The 15048-nt window shown below is 48.2% G+C and overlaps 1 protein-coding gene across 2 annotated transcripts in view; it reads right to left on the bottom strand.

Annotated features, from left to right (window-relative positions):
• SSBP4 (single stranded DNA binding protein 4) overlaps positions 1–15048 on the bottom strand; it is a 444236-nt gene that overhangs the window by 4521 nt on the left and 424667 nt on the right. The window lies entirely within an intron of this gene.

Raw genomic sequence — 15048 nt, 5'->3', positions numbered from 1 at the left:
GTAGATAAGCATGGTTAGCATAGACTATAAAACAGTCGTTCTCCATAAGCAGAGGCTAACTTGTGAGAGTTACGGTTGTTCAAAATAGTGTACATAGAACTGCTTGGCCCACATTAGCTTGCTGATGGGCTTATACATATACACAGTAATGTTTTGTAAATGTACGCAGTGCAAACCATGTAGCTGCTTTACATATGTCAGCTATAGGAATGTTTTCCTGCAAGGCCACTGAAGCTCCTTTTTTACAAGTAATGTGAGCTCTGGTAGGAATGGGCAAAGTTATTGTAGAGGTTTTGAGGAAGTTGCTGTGTCTTTCTAAATGATTTAGTCCTGTCAATGTAATACATAGGAGCTTGTTTTACGTCTAAGGTATGCAGAACCCTTTCTGCAACTGAGTCACGTTGCTGAAAAAAGACAGGCAGTTCAATAGATTGATTAAGGTGAAATTGGGAAAAACACCTTTGGAAGACATTTAGGGTTGGTGTGAAGTACCACCCTATCCTATGTATTTGGAAGAAGGGTTCTTTTAAAGTTAGAGTCTAAAGCTCACTTACACAACTAAGTGAAGTGATAGCAACCAGGAATGTTACTTTCCAAGATAAAAACTAGGGCGGGGAGGGTAGGAGTGGAGGGGCTCAAATGGAGGGCCCATTACCTTTGTTAGTACAATACTGAGATCTCATGTGGAAGCTTGTAGCACCCTAGGAGGAATGATGTAAAACCTTCCAGAAAGGCTTTGATGACTGGAATTCTAAATAAGGAAGTGTGTTGCCTAGTTTGTAAGTGTGTGGCTCCCACCACTAGCTGTGGCCCTGTAGATGTAAAGGCAAAATCAGATGTATGCAAATGAAATAAGTAACAACCAATATCTTGTACTTTGGCTGCTAAGGGATCGATGTGTTTGGAATGACAATAGTAAACAAATCTTTTCCATTCAGCAACGTAATAGGCCCAAGTAGTAGGCCTGCATGCCTCTTTGAGGATGTCCATACACTGTAGTGGGAGATTAAGGTAACCAAATTCCATGACTTTAGGAGCCAGATCACAGAAAGAGGGATCTGGGGTCCACGTGACTGATTTCGCCATAGTTCTCTGTGAGAAGGTCCTCCCAGCTCAGCAGTATTTGGAGGGGACCTACTGACAGCTTGAGGACTATGGTGAACCATGGTTGGCGTGCCCATGTGGAAGCCACTAGGATGAGGGTAAGAGATGTCTGTCGAAGTTTGTGAACCAGAAACGGAAGCTGTGGGAGAGGTGGAAATAAGTAGGCAAATATCCCTCACCAAGTCATCCATAGTGCTTTGCCCTCAGAATGTGGGTGGGGAAACCTGGAGGCGAAGTTTGGGCATTTTACATTTTCTGCTGTGGCAACACTTTCTATTTGCGGTTGTATTGGAGAGGAACTTACAGGTGGCGTTCCCACTCATGGACTTGCTGGCACCTCCTGCTGAGGAGATCTGCAAAGTCATTGTTCACCTGGTAGGTACTCTGCTAACAGGAAAAAGTTGTACCATAGAGCCCACTTCCAAATGGTCTGAGCTAAATGAGGAAGCTGCAGGGACTTGTGCCCCTTTGGTTTTGGAGATAATACAAGATTGTCATGTTGTCCGTCTTGATGAGGACTACCTTGCCAATCAGGTGAGGAAGGAATGCTTTCAGTGCTATGTGAACTGCTAGAAACTCCAGGTGATTTATGTGGAGATATCACTGACTGGGTGCCCAGTAGCCCTGGACAGTTAAATCCTGAGAATGCACTCCCCATCCCATAAGGGAGGTGTCTGTTATGGCTGTAAAGAAATGGCTCCCTGTTGCAGTTACCCCCCACTTTTTGCCCGATACTGATGCTGACTTGACTGAGAAGTGTGCTGGGACCCTGCTAACCAGGCCCCAGCACCAGTGTTCTTTCCCTAACCTGTACTTTTGTATCCACAATTGGCAGACCCTGGCATCCAGATAAGTCCCTTGTAACTGGTACTTCTAGTACCAAGGGCCCTGATGCCAAGGAAGGTCTCTAAGGGCTGCAGCATGTCTTATGCCACCCTGGAGACCTCTCACTCAGCACAGACACACTGCTTGCCAGCTTGTGTGTGCTAGTGAGAACAAAACGAGTAAGTCGACATGGCACTCCCCTCAGGGTGCCATGCCAGCCTCTCACTGCCTATGCAAGTATAGGTCAGTCACCCCTCTAGCAGGCCTTACAGCCCTAAGGCAGGGTGCACTATACCATAGGTGAGGGTACCAGTGCATGAGCATGGTACCCCTACAGTGTCTAAACAAAACCTTAGACATTGTAAGTGCAGGGTAGCCATAAGAGTATATGGTCTGGGAGTTTGTCAAACACGAACTCCACAGCACCATAATGGCTACACTGAAAACTGGGAAGTTTGGTATCAAACTTCTCAGCACAATAAATGCACACTGATGCCAGTGTACATTTTATTGCAAAATACACCCCAGAGGGCACCTTAGAGGTGCCCCCTGAAACTTAACCGACTGTCTGTGTAGGCTGACTAGTTCCAGCAGCCTGCCACACTAGAGACATGTTGCTGGCCCCATGGGGAGAGTGCCTTTGTCACTCTGAGGCCAGTAACAAAGCCTGCACTGGGTGGAGATGCTAACACCTCCCCCAGGCAGGAGCTGTGACACCTGGCGGTGAGCCTCAAAGGCTCACCCCTTTGTCACAGCCCAGCAGGGCACTCCAGCTTAGTGGAGTTGCCCGCCCCCTCCGGCCACGGCCCCCACTTTTGGCGGCAAGGCTGGAGGGAACAAAGAAAGCAACAAGGAGGAGTCACTGGCCAGTCAGGACAGCCCCTAAGGTGTCCTGAGCTGAAGTGACTCTAACTTTTAGAAATCCTCCATCTTGCGGATGGAGGATTCCCCCAATAGGGTTAGGATTGTGACCCCCTCCCCTTGGGAGGAGGCACAAAGAGGGTGTACCCACCCTCAGGGCTAGTAGCCATTGGCTACTAACCCCCCAGACCTAAACACGCCCTTAAATTTAGTATTTAAGGGCTACCCTGAACCCTAGAAAATTAGATTCCTGCAAACTACAAGAAGAAGGACTGCCTAGCTGAAAACCCCTGCAGAGGAAGACCAGAAGACGACGACTGCCTTGGCTCCAGAAACTCACCGGCCTGTCTCCTGCCTTCCAAAGAACTCTGCTCCAGCGACGCCTTCCAAGGGACCAGCGACCTCTGAATCCTCTGAGGACTGCCCTGCTTCGAAAAAGACAAGAAACTCCCGAGGACAGCGGACCTGCTCCAAAAAGACTGCAACTTTGTTTCAAGGAGCAGCTTTAAAGACCCTGCAATCTCCCCGCAAGAAGCGTGAGACTTGCAACACTGCACCCGGCGACCCCGACTCGGCTGGTGGAGAACCAACACCTCAGGGAGGACCCCCGGACTACTCTCCGACTGTGAGTACCAAAACCTGTCCCCCCTGAGCCCCCACAGCGCCGCCTGCAGAGGGAATCCCGAGGCTTCCCCTGACTGCGACTCTCTGAAACCTAAGTCCCGACGCCTGGAAAGGACCCTGCACCCGCAGCCCCCAGGACCTGAAGGACCGGACTTTCACTGGAGAAGTGACCCCCAGGAGTCCCTCTCCCTTGCCCAAGTGGAGGTTTCCCCGAGGAAGCCCCCCCTTGCCTGCCTGCAGCGCTGAAGAGATCCGTTGATCTCTCATAGACTAACATTGCGAACCCGACGCTTGTTTCTACACTGCACCCGGCCGCCCCCGCGCTGCTGAGGGTGAAATTTCTGTGTGGGCTTGTGTCCCCCCCGGTGCCCTACAAAACCCCCCTGGTCTGCCCTCCGAAGACGCGGGTACTTACCTGCAAGCAGGCCGGAACCGGGGCACCCCCTTCTCTCCATTCTAGCCTATGCGTTTTGGGCACCACTTTGAACTCTGCACCTGACCGGCCCTGAGCTGCTGGTGTGGTGACTTTGGGGTTGCTCTGAACCCCCAACGGTGGGCTACCTTGGACCAAGAACTGAACCCTGTAAGTGTCTTACTTACCTGGTAAAACTAACAAAAACTTACCTCCCCCAGGAACTGTGAAAATTGCACTAAGTGTCCACTTTTAAAGTAGCTATTTGTCAATAACTTGAAAAGTATACATGCAATTGAAATGACTCAAAGTTCCTAATGTACTTACCTGCAATACCTTTCAAACAAGATATTACATGTTAAATTTGAACCTGTGGTTCTTAAAATAAACTAAGAAAAGATATTTTTCTATAACAAAACCTATTGGCTGGATTTGTCTCTGAGTGTGTGTACCTCATTTATTGTCTATGTGTATGTACAACCAATGCTTAACACTACTCCTTGGATAAGCCTACTGCTCGACCACACTACCACAAAATAGAGCATTAGTATTATCTATTTTTACCACTATTTTACCTCTAAGGGGAACCCTTGGACTCTGTGCATGCTATTCCTTACTTTGAAATAGCACATACAGAGCCAACTTCCTACATCGGTGGATCAGCGGTGGGGTACAAGACTTTGCATTTGCTGGACTACTCAGCCAATACCTGATCACACGACAAATTCCAAAATTGTCATTAGAAATTGATTTTTGCAATTTGAAAAGTTTTCTAAATTCTTAAAAGACCTGCTAGGGCCTTGTGTTAGATCCTGTATAGCATTTCTTTTAGAGTTTAAAAGTTTGTAAAAGTTTGAATTAGATTCTAGAACCAGTTTTAGATTCTTAAAAAGTATTCCAACTTTTAGAAGCAAAATGTCTAGCACAGATGTGACTGTGGTGGAACTCGACACCACACCTTACCTCCATCTTAAGATGAGGGAGCTAAGGTCACTCTGTAAAATAAAGAAAATAACAATGGGCCCCAGACCTTCCAAACTACAGCTCCAGGAGCTGTTGGCAGAGTTTGCAAAGGCCAACCCCTCTGAGGATGGCAACACAGAGGATGAAGATAGTGACTTGGAGGAAAATTCCCCCCTACCAGTCCTATTTAGGGAGAACAGGGTCTCTCAAACCCTGACTCCAAAAATAGTAGTCAGAAATGCTGGCTCCCTCACAGGAGGGTCCAGCCTCTCTGAAATCACTGAAGATAACTCCAGTGAAGAGGACATCCAGTTAGCCAGGATGGCCAAAAGATTGGCTTTGGAAAAACAGATCCTAGCCATAGAAAGGGAAAGACAAGAGATGGGCCTAGGACCCATCAATGGTGGCAGCAACATAAATAGGGTCAGAGATTCTCCTGACATGTTGAAAATCCCCAAAGGGATTGTAACAAAATATGAAGATGGTGATGACATCACCAAATGGTTCACAGCTTTTGAGAGGGCTTGTGTAACCAGAAAAGTGAACAAATCTCACTGGGGTGCTCTCCTTTGGGAAATGTTCACAGGAAAGTGTAGGGATAGACTCCTCACACTCTCTGGAAAAGATGCAGAATCTTATGACCTCATGAAGGGTACCCTGATTGAGGGCTTTGGATTCTCCACTGAGGAGTATAGAATTAGATTCAGGGGGGCTCAAAAATCCTCGAGCCAGACCTGGGTTGATTATGTTGACTACTCAGTGAAAGCACTGGATGGTTGGGTAACTGGAAATGAAGTGTATGACTATGTTGGGCTTTATAATTTGTTTATGAAAGAACACATTTTAAGTAACTGCTTCAATGAAAAGTTGCATCAGTATCTGGTAGACCTAGGTCCAATTTCTCCCCAAGAATTGGGAAAGAAGGCAGACCACTGGGTCAAGACTAGGGTAACCAAAACTTCCACTGGGGTGACCAAAAGAAAGGGGTTACAAAGCCTCCCCAGGAGAAAGTGGGTGACACTAGAAACAAAGAAAAAGAGTCCCCTGTAGGCCCCCAAAAACCAGACCAGGTGGGTGGGCCCAGAGACACAACCCAAGACAAAGGTGGGTACCAGGGTAAGAGCTGGGATGCCACTAAGGCATGGTGCCATAACTGTAAACAGACAGGGCACCACACCAAGGACACTTCTTGTCCCAAAAACAAACCCCCTAGCAAAATCCCAGGGGTGACCAGTGTAGCCATTGGGGATGACTCCTCAGGTCTTCATAGCCTTCAACTGGAAAAGGGCCCAACAGGTGAGTTGGAGATTCCAGAGGGAAGTAGACACTTCCACCACCTACTGGTGAATGGAATCCCAGCCACTGCCCTGAGAGACACTTGTGCCAGTCACACTATTGTGCATGACAGGCTGGTGTTCTCAAACCAGTACATCCCAGGTGAGATGGCCAGAGTAAGAGTTAGCCCAGACAGGGTCACTAATAGGCCTGTGGCTTTTGTGCCCATAGAAGTGGGTGGGACTTTTAGCTGGAGAAGGGTGGTAGTCAGTACAGACCTCCCCCTTGATTGTCTCCTTGGAAATGACTACCCAGAGGTTAGTCAGAGCCCAAGAGAGGAACTGGTCCAGTGCCAGTCCTCTCCCAAGGATTCTGGAGTGCCTGCCTCTGCAGTAAATGCAAGTAGGCCCCAGAAGAAAAAGAAAAGGAAACAGAGTAGGAAAGGTGGACAACCTTTAGCCAAGGTTCCAGCAAGCCAAGGAGATTCTGCTCCAGTAGGGGAGAACTCCAAAAGTGGCTCTGATAAAGTCCAACCTGACCCACAAGAAGTCCTGACTAGTCAGGCAACTGTTAGGCCTGAGTGGGTGGCTCCTCAGCTAACAGAAGAAAGAGTGGAAGAAGGGTGTTTACTACAAGATGTGGTAACCCCCCACTCTAATACAGCAGCCAGGCCCCCTGAACCCAAAGAAGCCTGTAACTTAGCCCCTTCCCTTGTGGGTGAAGAGCTAAAGGTGTGGTTCTGGGCACTGACAGCTGTCAGTGGCCTCTGCTGGGTGTTAGCCTTTATGGCTGCACTATCCTTGGCATGGTGGTCTGACCCCATGCCAAATAACAAGTTAGGCCCCCTGACCCTGTTGGTCATGGTGGGGTTACTCCAGCTCTGGGTAACCTCTTTGGGTAAGCTAGGGGTGACCCTGGCTAAGATAAGATTAGCAGAGGTGGATACCTCTGACCTCAAAATAGAGAGAATGGGTAAAGACATAAAAAGCACAGACAAGAGGCAGTTCAGACTAGGTCCTATCACTGTGGAAGTGGGTCAGTTCCCCAGAGGGAATGACCTGAACAGGAGGATGTAAGGCAGAGTAGGCCCTGCAACAAACCAGCCTATTTCCTCTACTCTTCCTCGCCTGACAGACTAGGAAGACTCTTCCAGCTTTGGCTGAGTCTCCTGGCCTGTGGGCTGGGGGGGGGGCTTGTGTAAAGAAATGGCTCCCTGTTGCAGTTACCCCCCACTTTTTGCCTGATACTGATGCTGACTTGACTGAGAAGTGTGCTGGGACCCTGCTAACCAGGCCCCAGCACCAGTATTCTTTCCCTAACCTGTACTTTTGTATCCACAATTGGCAGACCCTGGCATCCAGATAAGTCCCTTGTAACTGGTACTTCTAGTACCAAGGGCCCTGATGCCAAGGAAGGTCTCTAAGGGCTGCAGCATGTCTTATGCCACCCTGGAGACCTCTCACTCAGCACAGACACACTGCTTGCCAGCTTGTGTGTGCTAGTGAGAACAAAACAAGTAAGTCGACATGGCACTCCCCTCAGGGTGCCATGCCAGCCTCTCACTGCCTATGCAAGTATAGGTCAGTCACCCCTCTAGCAGGCCTTACAGCCCTAAGGCAGGGTGCACTATACCATAGGTGAGGGTACCAGTGCATGAGCATGGTACCCCTACAGTGTCTAAACAAAACCTTAGACATTGTAAGTGCAGGGTAGCCATAAGAGTATATGGTCTGGGAGTTTGTCAAACACGAACTCCACAGCACCATAATGGCTACACTGAAAACTGGGAAGTTTGGTATCAAACTTCTCAGCACAATAAATGCACACTGATGCCAGTGTACATTTTATTGCAAAATACACCCCAGAGGGCACCTTAGAGGTGCCCCCTGAAACTTAACCGACTGTCTGTGTAGGCTGACTAGTTCCAGCAGCCTGCCACACTAGAGACATGTTGCTGGCCCCATGGGGAGAGTGCCTTTGTCACTCTGAGGCCAGTAACAAAGCCTGCACTGGGTGGAGATGCTAACACCTCCCCCAGGCAGGAGCTGTGACACCTGGCGGTGAGCCTCAAAGGCTCACCCCTTTGTCACAGCCCAGCAGGGCACTCCAGCTTAGTGGAGTTGCCCGCCCCCTCCGGCCACGGCCCCCACTTTTGGCGGCAAGGCTGGAGGGAACAAAGAAAGCAACAAGGAGGAGTCACTGGCCAGTCAGGACAGCCCCTAAGGTGTCCTGAGCTGAAGTGACTCTAACTTTTAGAAATCCTCCATCTTGCGGATGGAGGATTCCCCCAATAGGGTTAGGATTGTGACCCCCTCCCCTTGGGAGGAGGCACAAAGAGGGTGTACCCACCCTCAGGGCTAGTAGCCATTGGCTACTAACCCCCCAGACCTAAACACGCCCTTAAATTTAGTATTTAAGGGCTACCCTGAACCCTAGAAAATTAGATTCCTGCAAACTACAAGAAGAAGGACTGCCTAGCTGAAAACCCCTGCAGAGGAAGACCAGAAGACGACGACTGCCTTGGCTCCAGAAACTCACCGGCCTGTCTCCTGCCTTCCAAAGAACTCTGCTCCAGCGACGCCTTCCAAGGGACCAGCGACCTCTGAATCCTCTGAGGACTGCCCTGCTTCGAAAAAGACAAGAAACTCCCGAGGACAGCGGACCTGCTCCAAAAAGACTGCAACTTTGTTTCAAGGAGCAGCTTTAAAGACCCTGCAATCTCCCCGCAAGAAGCGGGAGACTTGCAACACTGCACCCGGCGACCCCGACTCGGCTGGTGGAGAACCAACACCTCAGGGAGGACCCCCGGACTACTCTCCGACTGTGAGTACCAAAACCTGTCCCCCCTGATCCCCCACAGCGCCGCCTGCAGAGGGAATCCCGAGGCTTCCCCTGACCGCGACTCTCTGAAACCTAAGTCCCGACGCCTGGAAAGGACCCTGCACCCGCAGCCCCCAGGACCTGAAGGACCGGACTTTCACTGGAGAAGTGACCCCCAGGAGTCCCTCTCCCTTGCCCAAGTGGAGGTTTCCCCGAGGAAGCCCCCCCTTGCCTGCCTGCAGCGCTGAAGAGATCCGTTGATCTCTCATAGACTAACATTGCGAACCCGACGCTTGTTTCTACACTGCACCCGGCCGCCCCCGCGCTGCTGAGGGTGAAATTTCTGTGTGGGCTTGTGTCCCCCCCGGTGCCCTACAAAACCCCCCTGGTCTGCCCTCCGAAGACGCGGGTACTTACCTGCAAGCAGACCGGAACCGGGGCACCCCCTTCTCTCCATTCTAGCCTATGCGTTTTGGGCACCACTTTGAACTCTGCACCTGACCGGCCCTGAGCTGCTGGTGTGGTGACTTTGGGGTTGCTCTGAACCCCCAACGGTGGGCTACCTTGGACCAAGAACTGAACCCTGTAAGTGTCTTACTTACCTGGTAAAACTAACAAAAACTTACCTCCCCCAGGAACTGTGAAAATTGCACTGTGTCCACTTTTAAAGTAGCTATTTGTCAATAACTTGAAAAGTATACATGCAATTGAAATGACTCAAAGTTCCTAATGTACTTACCTGCAATACCTTTCAAACAAGATATTACATGTTAAATTTGAACCTGTGGTTCTTAAAATAAACTAAGAAAAGATATTTTTCTATAACAAAACCTATTGGCTGGATTTGTCTCTGAGTGTGTGTACCTCATTTATTGTCTATGTGTATGTACAACAAATGCTTAACACTACTCCTTGGATAAGCCTACTGCTCGACCACACTACCACAAAATAGAGCATTAGTATTATCTATTTTTACCACTATTTTACCTCTAAGGGGAACCCTTGGACTCTGTGCATGCTATTCCTTACTTTGAAATAGCACATACAGAGCCAACTTCCTACAATGGCCCTCTGTGGAATTAGGTCTAGGAAAGGCATTTCTTGAACAGGTTATTGGTGTTCCACCACTGCAGAGAGTGGTACGCATAACAGCCAAACCACACTAAATTTTCCAACTGACTCTCCACTTGAGTCCTTTGGTGCGTTGAGCACTCCTGCAATGGACGCATGTTCAGTCTGGCATGCAATACTATGGCTATACATGAAGCCATCATGCTGAGGAGACTGCCCTCACTGTTAGTTGTTGACCTGGTTGAAAGTGGGGAAAGAGTGCCTGAACTGATTTTGACCTGGCACTATTCAGGTAAGATATTCCTAGTTTTGAGTTGAGAACTGCTTCTAGGTAAGGTTGGATCTGTAGGTGTTGAATGTTGGATTTCAAGGTGTTCGTGGAGTAGGTAGCTGGTGATCTGAGTGTGTTGGAAGCACTTTTGATGAGTTGTACTTTTTATGAGCCAGTGGTCTAGGTATGGAAAGACACATGACCCTTGTCTGCGCAGGTGAGCAGCTACTACCGCAAGACATTTGGTAAAGACCCTGGGTGCAGTAGTAACCCCGAAGGGGAGCACTTTGAACTGGAAATGCTGACCATTTACTACAAACCTCAGATACAGGCAATGTGCCAGGTGAAGAGGAATACGAAAATAGGCATCCTTGAGACTAAGTGTGCCCATGAAGTGGCTTTGTTATAAGAACAGGATGACATTTTGAAGAGTGACCATGTGAATGTGTTCCGAGAAAATGTACTCATTCAGGGGCCTGAGATCCAAGACTGGTGTGAGGGACCTGTCCTTTTTGGGAATAAGGAATGATAGCGAAAAGACCTCTGTGCCCTGATGTTGGAGTGCCACAGGTTCTAGAGTGATTGTATTTCTTCCTTGAGCAACTGCTGATGTTGTGGGGGCAAGTTTGTGTTTGCAGGGTGGAATGTCATGAGGTGTGGAAGTAAGTTGCAGACAATAAACATGATGGATAATATCAATCACCGACTGGTCAGAGCGGATATTCCACCAGGTGGGAAAGAACCCTTATAGCCGACCCCCCACATGTATTCTGGTATCCAAGGGGATGAGTGCAAGGTCAGGGTTTTGCGGTTGTGGTGGATAGTTTGGTTCATCCACCCTTGCCTCAGCCTTTGGAGTAGGCACCCCTATATGAACCTCAGTAGCATCCTCCAGGTGAAATGAATTGGGTTTGTGGCCGCTGGCAAGAGGTAGAGGTCTCAGATGAGGTGGTCTTGGGGCCTCCAAGTTAAGATGAGTGGCGAGAGGAGCCACAGTGAGACGGAGCCTGCAGCTCTCCCATGGCCTTTGCTGTTACATTATCTTTTTTTATTTTCTCTAGGAGGTTTTCTCCTTGAAGGTCAGAGAGTTGCTTTCCGTCAGATGGAAGGTCCAGGAGATCCTATTGTACTTCGAGTTTAAAGTCTGAGACCCAGAGCGGGCATGCCTGCCTAATACACTAGAATGTATCCCTCTAGCTCCAGTATCAGCAGTGTCCAGGGCACAGCAAAACTGGTGTTAGAAATGAAGTTGTCCTCAGAAGCAATTTGATATGCCAATTTTTTAAGTTCGTCTGGAAGGTATCGAACTGTGCTTCCACCATCTCAACTCAGTGAGCTCTGTTGTATCTGGAGAGGAGGCGGATCGCGTTTGCGATTCTCCAGTCATCTGTGGATTGAGCAGCCACTCTCTGTCCACCTGCATCAACCTTTTTACTCTATTTACCTGGTGGGGGTGTTACGCCAGATGTTTGTGACTTTGCTCTTTTACATGCTGGTGCCAATAGCAAATAGGCTGGTGGAAGTTGACCTTTAATATATATGGGGGTCATTAGGTGACGCCTAAACCTATTTATCAACTCCGGGCGTTATGACCCTAGATCGTACCGGGTCATTATAAGCGTCAGTGGTGTGGCGTAGCATGCCTTTGAGCACAGGTAAGCATTGCGTTGAACTCTGTGTGAAGGAGAGTGTCTCAAATAAGGAATCATCCTCTACAGGCTGTGTGTGTAGTAGAAGGAGGCCATATTAGCTGGTGCATCAGTATCGTACATGTCCCACGGGTCACCTTGTGGTAGAATATCCAAACAGTCCCCATTATCATCACCCCTATGTAAGAATGAAACGACTTCTCTGGGGAATGTAATGCAAGGACAGCCAGTAAAGCGGGTGGTGAGGATGCATGGTGTGCAGCCAGTGTAGGCGGTGGGCTGATGTGCACAGGAGTTGTGAACCTGTTCGTTTTCTTCCTGTGCTTGGGTGGAGAAGGCACATCCAAAACTTCTTTAAAAGAAAGCGGTCTCTTGGAGGGTTGATCACCAGTTTGAGGAGTTCTTGTAATTATCTGGCCTGTATCAGGGTGAATCATTATGTGTTTCTGTCTGGAGTCAATTTCCTCTTGCAGTCCCTGAAGTAGGGGTTCAACAGACCCCGATCTATGGCTGCTTTGTTGGGTGCAAATATTTTTGGCTCTGACGCCGATGGTTTGGGTGCCAAAGGTCTTGGCTCAAAAGCAGCTGGTTTTGGTGCCAACATGGAGTGGTGTGTCGATTGCTGAAGGCTTTGGCTCCGAAGCATGTGGCTTTTATAATCTTTTTGATGCTGAGCTGGGGCTGGGTGTGTCTGGAGAAGATGGCCGCTGTCGACCAGCGCCCAAAGGCAGTGGTGGCCTGGCAATAGTTTTAGGTCTCTCAGGGGTACGCTATCAACCCTTTGTGGTGGTCTGCTGGGGTCGATGGTGAGGTGATGGGGGCATAGAACTCATAACTGGTTAATCTGGAGGCAGATCTTGCATCTGTATGTCAGAGCTGGAGCTATCACTGAGGGAGTAAGTCCCTTGTCTACAGCCAACGCCTGTGCCTGTTATTCTTCCTGGATGTCCTCATATCTGAACAGGTCCAATGTTTAGTCTGTGCTCCTTCGAGACACCTCGAGATGTTGAGCCTGACTATCACATAGTCTTCTTGGAGCTGAAGGAGTGGCAGGTCTCAGCTGGCCTCGTCCTGCTCAGGGGAGAGGCAAAGATTACACACCTGGTGAAGGTCGGTGCACGGCTATTTAGCGTAACACCAAGGACAAAATGTAAAAGGCCTTTGCTCCATCAGTGAGAGGGTATGAGGTGGGGGAGGACCTACGGATCGAAGCAGTGCCATGAAAGGCCAAGGCCAATGAGGGCCTGTGGTCGGTACAAGTCACCCTGACGAAGGTGACGTAGTCGAATGAAACAGGAAAGAGAGAACCGTTATCGAGAACAATACAGACCGAACACAGGTATATACCAAGACGGCGGAGATCTGGAGCGGAACACCACAGGTCCGAACCAGACGGCGGAAGAAAATCTAACAATGGATTCGATGACCATGCACATTATCAGCAAGAGCAGGACTCACACTACCTCGTGACTCGAAAGACTTTCTTGGAAGAAAAAGAAGTTGCACACATCTGAGCCCAACGCTAGATGGCAGGATTATGCTAAGCATCAGTATCTTCAGCCACACAGGACTCACACATAATGATTTCTATGAAGAGAAGGCCTTAGAAAAAAGGATTTCATGTAATATAGTTCTCGGTCAGTGGTGTCATCATGATATTCAAACTAGTAAAGTACCTCTGGAAGCCTGGCAGGACTCCGAAGCACTTCAAAACATATTATAACAAAAATCAATGTATCTCTTAATTTATTTCACTTTTTCATTTTAAAGATTGATTTTTATTCTATTTTTCAATGCTAATTATCACTTTTAAAATATCCTGTGGCCCTGCATAAATATCTTACCAGGTAAGACAAATTCTGAGGTCCCCATGATGGCAGGAGGTGTTCGTGAGTTGCTAACCTTACAAAACAACGTCTTTCTTACAAATAAATCCAATTTGGCTCAGTCCGTGCCCCAAAATGCATCTACCCATAAACCAATTACAGGACATCAATAAAGCCACAGAACATCACAAAAGACAACTCAGCTGGCAAATAAAATACTCGAAAATGGGCAGAATTTGCATTATTTTCAAGTGGCGTTTGGCCCAGTTACAGAATGCGGGGAAGTCTCTAAACGAACCCCTTATAAACGCATTAACCAATATCAGAAATACCAAGTAATTAATAGCTTTAGGAACATGTCGTGTCCACTTTTAGCTTTTTGCAGGGTTTGGAAGGTCACTTTAAATATTTAGATTATAAAACCAAAAGATTAAGGGCCAGATTTACAGCTCAGCGGACAGGTTACTCCATCACCACAGTGACAGATCTCCCCATCCGCCAAAATCCAAAACCCATCAGAAATCATGGGATTTAGATTTCATCAGACGTGATATCAGTCACTGATGTGACAGACTAAACCGTCTGCCAATATCTAAATCAAGCCATACCTTTGCATTTTGTAAAAAATCCTATGTAAAATACCTTTGCAGCGGCAATTGGGTGAGCCAGGAATTTATCTATGAATTCTGCTGTGCGAGACGTTCAGGTCTTTTTCACTTTGCAAAGACACATGTGGTGTGTACAGGGGATTCTGCCGCAGGCCTGCCACCAACTCCCAGGATGTGATGACAAACATGTTCAGAGAAGAGCTTTGCCTCAGTTGCATATGCCAGTCATTTGTGATTGAAGACTGCAGCACAACCCCCGCCTTGTGTTCAGGCGCCACAGCTGAATAAGTTGGTGAGTATATGGATTAATAAAGAGAGCGCTACAGACTGGTTTACACCTTGAAGCACAATTGCACAAGACATATATTGCTAACAAATCGTGCATATATTCCAATTAGCCATCACTATGCAATATTATCAGCAGTTATACAACTCAGCCACTGGCATAGGTGTGCAGCTCTGAGGCCTGTGAACAGGGTGTGCTTTCACCAGGCCTAGTAAAAGTTTCTGCTATACCCGGGTGCTCTTAAACTTTTTCTTGAAATGATGCCATGGCACAATTATGCCGCATAATTTCAACATGATGCATCTTTTGTCCTCCTTGCTATTCCTCCTGTGCCCTTCCTTATCTCACTCTTGTGGGTTGTTTTTCATTCCTCTTTCCTCCATCTGTCACTGTTTTCAAATCGCTCTCCTCCTCCTCCCTTTTTCAACTTTCTCTATCTCGCTCTGGGTCAAA

The sequence above is a fragment of the Pleurodeles waltl genome, chromosome 12 (genome assembly GCF_031143425.1).
Source record: "Pleurodeles waltl isolate 20211129_DDA chromosome 12, aPleWal1.hap1.20221129, whole genome shotgun sequence".
NCBI lineage: Eukaryota > Metazoa > Chordata > Amphibia > Caudata > Salamandridae > Pleurodeles > Pleurodeles waltl.
Note: the sequence above shows the minus strand (reverse complement) of the source record. Positions and strands in the feature narration are given on the sequence as shown.